General features: G+C 40.6%; 1 long non-coding RNA gene across 2 annotated transcripts in view; it reads left to right on the forward strand.

Moving 5' to 3' along the window:
- Positions 1 to 7,579, forward strand: part of LOC144588098 (uncharacterized) — a 689,650-nt gene extending 682,071 nt beyond the window's left edge. For both annotated transcript variants that reach the window (XR_013543444.1, XR_013543443.1), the window contains one exon: positions 7,505 to 7,579. This is a non-coding gene — a long non-coding RNA (uncharacterized LOC144588098). The remainder of the gene's footprint in view (positions 1 to 7,504) is intronic.
- Positions 7,580 to 7,795: the final 216 nt, after the last annotated feature.

Raw genomic sequence — 7,795 nt, forward strand, 5'->3', positions numbered from 1 at the left:
GCACGGTCACCACTCCGGCCGGCAAACAAATCATACTAACACAATACAAACAACTCCCAATAGCATTATTCGTTCTGTATTTCTTACATTTTATTTCTTAGCTGTTCTATATCTTGTTACTCTGTCATTGTTGTTGTTTATATTGCTGTAAACCATCCAGAGTGGCCTTGGCTGACAAATGAGTAGTATATAAATAAATAAATAAATAAATAAATAAATAAATAAATAAATAAATAAATAAATAAATAAATACATACATACATACATACATACATACATACATACATACATACATACATAGTAAAGATGAAACATAATGTAAAAATAAAATGACTTTTTTAAAAATTAAGACCAACATATTTAAAAATACCGTATTTTTCGCACCATAAGACGCACTTTTCCCCCCACAAAACAGGGGGTGGAAAGTCTGTGCGTCTTATGGAGCGAAGAAAACAGTTTATATTTTCCTGTTTTCTTCTCCTAAAAAATTGGTGCGTCTTATGGAAAGGTGCGTCTTATGGAGCGAAAAATACGGTATATACGGTATATAATAAATACAATAATATTAGGTGGCAAAAACAAATTAGGTTCATTAGCAAAAAACAAAACAAAGAGAAAAGCCCAGTCAATTGGCAAGATTGCTCTGGGGTAAGGCCATAAAAAGCCTGTGAGGACCATAGAGAAGGGTCAGTTTCAAGTGAGATTTTTTGGGCTTCCCTCAAGATCACCACCCACAGCACCCCATTAATTGAGGTATGAATGGGACACTTAGACATTTTGAGGGAGAGGCCCTCAGACAGGTAGCAAGGTCCTAAACCATTATGGCTTCCTCCTTCTGTCCCACAATCATGTGTTCAATTGTTTCAGATCCACTTTACCTATTTATGCTTCTTGTGTAAGTTTTGGAAGTGAATTTTGTTGTTTAGTCAGTAAGTCGTGTCCAACTCTTCGTGACCCCATGGACCAGAGCTGGCCAGGCCTTCCTGTCTTCCACTGCCTCCCGGAGTTGGGTCAAATTCATGTTGGTCGCTTCGATGACCCTGTCCAGCCATCTCATCCTCTGTCATCCCCTTCTCCTCTTGCCTCCATGCTTTTCCAATATCAGGGTCTTTTCCAGGAAGTCTTCTCTTGGAAGTGAATGGCCCCACATTAATCACGGCAAGTGCATCCAAGGCAAATGGCCATCCAAACATTGTTTTAAAAGCCTTAAGTAAAGAAGTGTCCACCAGCTTCCGAAGCAATCTGTTCAGCTCTTTCTGTCGCATAGTTCTTGCTAACATTTAGTCATAACAAGCATAGCAACCTGGTGTTACCAGATGTGGTTGATAAGAAGAGATTAGGGATGTACATTCTTGCTTGTGAAACGTTTTTTTCTCATCATTGAGATATTTTCTGCTGGTCTCAGTCAGAATCTTTTTGCATTTATTGTAATGATTTTTGTGGAAGTTATGCAGATTTCCCAGCACAGCATAGACTTCTAAAAACCTGGAAACCTTGCATGGCGAGTTTTTATATTTTAGAGATGCTTTCTTTCTTTGTGTGTGCTTGGCTTTGCAAAAAAGAAGGATACAAGCTGTATGCATACAAAGTGCTTGTTATTGTATTTTTTGTGCTGGAGATGAGCAATTTTGGATATACTAAAGAACTCTCAACAGTCAGCCTGTCTCACCGACATCAAGTAATTTAGCAAGATTTGTTCATACCTGCAATACAGGCAATCATATAATGCAAGGAAAGCCTACCATTTGCTAAGGGCCCGCACCTTTACCACTAAAATGCATTAAAATTCACAGCAGGGGGGAAAATCCTCATGCACTGTCAATAATACAGGTTAGATATGTAAATCTGTCTCAGACTTACTTACAACGAGGAAGCACGGAGTTACTCTCCTAGCAGCATTCGCGACAAGAGAAAAAAAAATGAGAACGAGACTGATTTTATTTTACACAAATTTAGCAAATTTGCACAAACAGTGCATATCCTGGAATTGAGACTCCCTATATTTTGAGAATGAAAAAATTAACTACTATTCTTTACATGGCAAATATAGATCAAGCAAATCCATGGTTTAAAAAAAATCTCTTGTCACATATTCAACTGTTTGAGCATATTGAATGTAGGACTATACAGTAGGACCCCTCCATCTGCTGCCTGACAATACTAAATAAATTCCCAAGAAAAAACGTATTTTCATGTATTTCCAGGGTGTATTTACCCAAACTGATTACTAGAGGGAACCAAAATCATGCAATGTATAGCTTTTGTTTAGAGATGAGCATAAATCAGAAAAATTGTGATTTGTTTTGTTTCGTGATTCATCAAGGTGGATCAATAATGAATTTATTATTTTTATGACAAATTGATGAATCACAACTTGATGAGTTGATTTGTTGATTCATTTTTTCCTTTAAAACCCGATAACCACCACCCCCGACCTAGGGACACGAGACTTGCAGGAACGCTTCCCCTGACTTTCCCCTACAAGCCTTCCAAGTTTAGTGAAGTTTGGAGTTCAGACACCAAGGTGACACACCCACAAATAGGGCTCCCCCAGACAAATTCCTTCCAGGCACCTAGAAACATCAAAATCATGTAGAAGCTTCCTCTGGCTCTCCTCTACAATTCCTCTAAGTTTGGTGAAGACTGAGTTTCAGATATCTAAGTTATACATCCACAAAGTGCCCCCCCCCGGAAAGTCCCGTTTAGCAGCTGACTTGGGGAAACCCAATGTTCACCAAATGCAGACGATTTGTAGAGGAGTGTCAGTAGAAGCTTCTGTATGATTTTGGTGTCTCTAAGTGCCTGGGGGGCATTATATAGCCCAACAAACAACAGATCAAAAATTGCTAAAAATTCATTGATTCGTATTTATTTCTTGGGGCATTGATTCATACGAATATCAATCAACGAATTAGCACTTTTTAAACAAATTTGATGATTTGTTTTTTAATTCATGCCCATCTCTACCTTCAATACTTCCGTGATTTTCAGCATCTGGGGGGGGGGAGGGGAACCAACCCCCCACTGATACTGCATTCCTACTCTATATTGAAGTCTTTGTGCCTATTATTTAATTATCTAAAATATAAAATAAAACAAGTTTTCCCAAGGAAATGTGGTGGTGATATGCCAATAAAAGTTCCTTCATATCATATATGTATTCGCAATATTGTGTATAGTTGTCAAATTGTTGAATTCCGGTTGGTTTTTCAACCTGTGATAATGCAGCTGTGGACTTTACAGCAGCTAATGGAGGCTAATTAACTAGCGGGCACATAACCAGCACTTTGTTAATTAGGCTCAGCTAACTGCTGGGTCTTCTGCAACTGTGCTACTTTGTGTGGGGAAAAAACCAATATAAGTTTGCTCAATGCACTACTGTTTGTATCTAGAGCAGTGGTCCCCAACCTTTTTAGCCTCACGGACCAGCTGGGGAAGGCAGGGCACCCCCTGCACTCATGCGCATGCATGGAGTGCTCTCTCTCATGTGCGGGCGTGCACACGCTCATGAACATCCGCAAAAGGCGGCATAGCGGTCATGCAGATACGCGTGCACTCATGCGCATGCGCAAAGGGTGTTGCAATGCTTAGGGGCCACTCGTGCGCATGCACGAAGGGGTGGGGGAATGCTCATGTGGGCGCAGGCGCAAGTGGGCTGTGCGGGGTGGAGCGCGTGCGGGGGTAGGGGGTCTTTCTCCTCTGCCTGGTCTGGCTCAGTCCACCGACCGGCACCGTGCCATGGACCAGGGGTTGGGGACCTCTGATCTAGAGAATACATAATCATGCATATTATGAAAGGTAGAAAGATTTTTCCAGATACCTTCATACAGTATATTGGAATGTGCGTTAGCTATCTTTGCATTCTCCAAAATATCTTTCTGCTCTCCAGAAATTCTCTGTTACACCAAAGTAGTTTTTAAGAAAAGTAATCAATTTTACCTGCAGGTTATTTTTTTTGTGCCTCTCAGTCACGCAGAGGCTATTCCTACTGTTACATCAACAGACCCTGTATAAATGAAGTAGAAATGCCATAGCAGGGAAGAAAGTCATGCAAAATTAGTTTTTGATAAGGTTTCAGGGAGTTTACATTATGCTGTCTAATGATTTATGGCTATTTGGATCTTACTATTCCTGTAATTAATATTGCTGAATTTCTTTTAGAGGAGTGTTAATCATAATAATGCAAATGCAATAATGCAAAAAAAAAATTCTTGTTGCTTTGCCCGAGCCTTTACATCTCCTGGTGAGTCAAAAGGCCTTGAATATTCCCCTGCCTTTCTTGGTGGAGAATTCACATTGCAGGGGAGGAAAAAGGTACACCAAAGGTAGAATAACTGAATTAATAAGAGCGGGAAGGTGTTCCTGGCTCCCTTTTGCTCATCTTGTTAGGAGGCCATGACTGTTCATCCTTTTAAACCAAGAATAAATTATTGTGATGCATTTATGGACTAATTATATTGTACCCAACTTCTCTGTAGTGCAAATTATACCGGTGATGGATTTAGAATGAGGTTTCTTCATGCTTAATTAAAGAGACTTAAAACGAAAAGTTCTAGCTTAGTAGTGAAACCAGAAATGCTAAAATTAAAGGCAAAGACAATCAGGTTGACTTGCAGATTTTCTTTCCTGGACACAGTGGTTGATACGTTTTAAAGAGTTTACATTTAACAGCTCTTTACTATTATACAGGTAGGAACCCTGTATCGGTGGGGGATCCGTTCCAAGCGTTCTCGCAGATGCTGAAAACTGCTGATAATAGAGAACCCTATAATCTGTTGGACCCAAGGTTCTTTCTCCCTCCAACCTTTAAGGACAATAACCGAGGGGAGGGGCTGGCATTAAAGATGCTTGGGAGGTAAAGGGAATCGCCTCAGACTGGCAAGAGACTAAGTGAAAATGGTGGCCGATTATCTATATAACATAGTCTCTGGTTCCTTCTAGTGTCCAGTTTTGGTAGGTGCATCATGTAAACATGTATTTCGGAGTTCTTTTTAAATTTAAAAATTTTTAAATTTTATACTGTGAATAAGTTAAGCCATGGATGCAGATTCCGCCAATATGGGAGTTCTACTGTATTTAGTTTAGTTATGTTTTGGTATGCTAATCATTTTATGTGTAACATTCTACATGCTTTTTATCTGCATTTTTATTTATTTATTCAAATGGTTTAATAGACAGACACTTGAGTTAGTTGCAGGCTCTTACCCCTGCCGCGCATTCTGGCCAGCGCTTTTCAAAACGTAAGCGAAAGCATGAGTTGAATAATCGTTGCAGTCTAGAAATCCTGCACCTGTTGCCAGTCATGAAGTGTTGAAAGTAGGTGTGGGAGACTTCTAGAATCTTCCCTTGCTTCATTCTCACTAGTGATAACAAAACTTTTCCATATTTTTCTCCCCACTGGCCAAGATGATGAGAGAGTTTGTATGCATTTTAACCATTTCTTTTTTTAACAAGTGTTTGGAAGTGTGTTTTGAGCAAAAAAAAGAGGTCTTTTTAACAGAAATTGGTGTATTTTGCTTTCCAATTTTTTCCTGTGTGAACATTATTTGTTTGAATCAGATGAACCATTTTGCCCCGTCATCTTTCTTAACTCTCCAACATTCACACCGATATATGATGATCAGAAAGGCAAGTCTGCGAATCATCTTGGGCTTGGTTTCCAGTGACACATCCTTTTCTAATTCCTTCATTGCTGCCTTCCTAAGGTTTTGTGTGTCCTTTTCATACTGTTTCCGCAAGGATAGCTGTGGTTTTTCGAGTGTATCAAATTAATCAGCTAGCACCCCTAAGAGTAACATATTGATCATAATTAGAGATGGGGTTAAGTCTGCGCAGTTGGATTTAACCAGGGGACGGCCGCTGCAGCTGGCCCGTCCACTCGTGTGTCCAGAAGCGGTGGCAGCCTCACTCATCCATCCCATTGCTCCTGGAGCACCGCTCTCTTCATGCTCTCCTGGCCACTCCAGACAGTGGGAGGGAGGACGAGTCTCCCTGCATGGCTGTCGAGTTGCTAGCTGAGCAGGAAGAGAGCATAGCTCCAGGAGCAATTGGAAGGATGAGCAAGGCCACCAGTGGCAGACACATGAGTAGATGGGCTGGCCGCAGGGGCCAGCCCCTCGTTGAGTTCATCTGCACAGGGATATTTGTATTTGTATAGGAATACCCCCATCTCTCTCCAGTACTTTGGCCATCTCATGAGAAGGGAAGACTCCCTGGAGAAGACCTTGATGTTGGGAAAGTGTGAAGGCAAGAGGAGAAGGGGACGACAGAGGATCAGATGGATGGACAGTGTCACCGAAGCGACCAACATGACATTGACCCAACTCCGGGAGGCAGTGGAAGACGGGAGGTCCTGGCATGCTCTGATCCATGGGGTCACGAAGAGTCGGACACAACTAAATGACTAAACAACAACAAACCCCCCATCTCTAATCATAATTGTAGTTTTGGAAGAGGTAGCTGTGCTAGTCTGTGCTTGCAGACTATGTAGACTGTTAGTATGGGATATTGATCATAACATAAACTAATGATGTAAGCTCTACATGGACACAAAACCTACAGTACTTACTCAAATACACTCTACTGCACTGTATTGATGCTGTTTTATACCGTTGTTTTGTAACAGATCCTTGATTTCTGTGTCTGTTTAGGGAGGGAAGCACGGTTGAAATGACTAAAGCAGGTTCCTATCTTAACTAGGATGTAATTGTACATCTGGATCCCTGAAGCTGAAAAAAAAACACACATCTCTTGTGATGCAGTGTTTGAGATAGGTTGTCATGTCAGCTTCCCTTTCCGCTAACCATAAATCTTTCAGAATTTGCCCTGATGTTCCACTCATGATGGAAAAACAAAACCAGGTGGAAACATTATGGTTTTGATAAGTGTTGGGGCAATTAAAAAGATCCGAAATTCAAACCTGTCTGACTTTTGGACCCAATTTTAGGTGCTCTACAAATAATATAATACTATAATAATAATAATAATAATCTTCAAACTGCAGGAGCTGGAAGGGACCCTATGGGTCATTGTCAAGGAGGCATCGTGGGGGAATCAAACTCCCAATCTCTAGCTTTGCAACCAGATGCTGTACCTAAGTCATTGAGCAGTTCTTTCTTGGCCTTCACATTCACCTCCACCCCCATCCTCTTTCCCAAATCCAAGAATTAATTAATCCACTTTAGCAACATGTACATTCCCTGGGAAAACAAGCTGCTATGTTGAATGTTCAGCTGCATTCTGTGATGTTTTGCTTCTTCCGTGCCCGCAGGTTCATCTATCCACTTGTAGCTTCGAGATTTTAATGAACACACAATATAATGTAATCCCAAGAGTGAACCTTTTTTTTCCCGTGCGAGATTGCTACGGTTTATAATTCAACTAGATCAGCAGGTAGCTTGGCTTCCAAAGAAGAAATTGACGTTTCTGCTATTGGTGGTGTGCTTTTCGCAAGAAGAAATAATTAAAGAGGCTGATCTCTTTATTGTATTTCTGTTTCTAACAGGTAAACTACAGTTAGAGGGCATCCAGGTTAGGACTGCATACTTCAAGGATCATTTGATGGATTATTCCTAGATACATCCAGCAGGTAAATACATGGTTGAATTTTAATGCCTTTCTAATATGCCTGGCAATACTTTTATTTATACCTCCTTGTAAGACATAGTTATCCTGGTCTGGATATTTTCAGCATCCAAATGTTGTCAGATGCAGGGATATGTAAGTAGACGAATGGTTACATAGTGGATAGCACTGCTAAATGGACATGCCATATCAAAGATCCATATGCCTAATG

This window comes from Pogona vitticeps, chromosome 3 (genome assembly GCF_051106095.1).
Source record: "Pogona vitticeps strain Pit_001003342236 chromosome 3, PviZW2.1, whole genome shotgun sequence".
Lineage (NCBI taxonomy): Eukaryota > Metazoa > Chordata > Lepidosauria > Squamata > Agamidae > Pogona > Pogona vitticeps.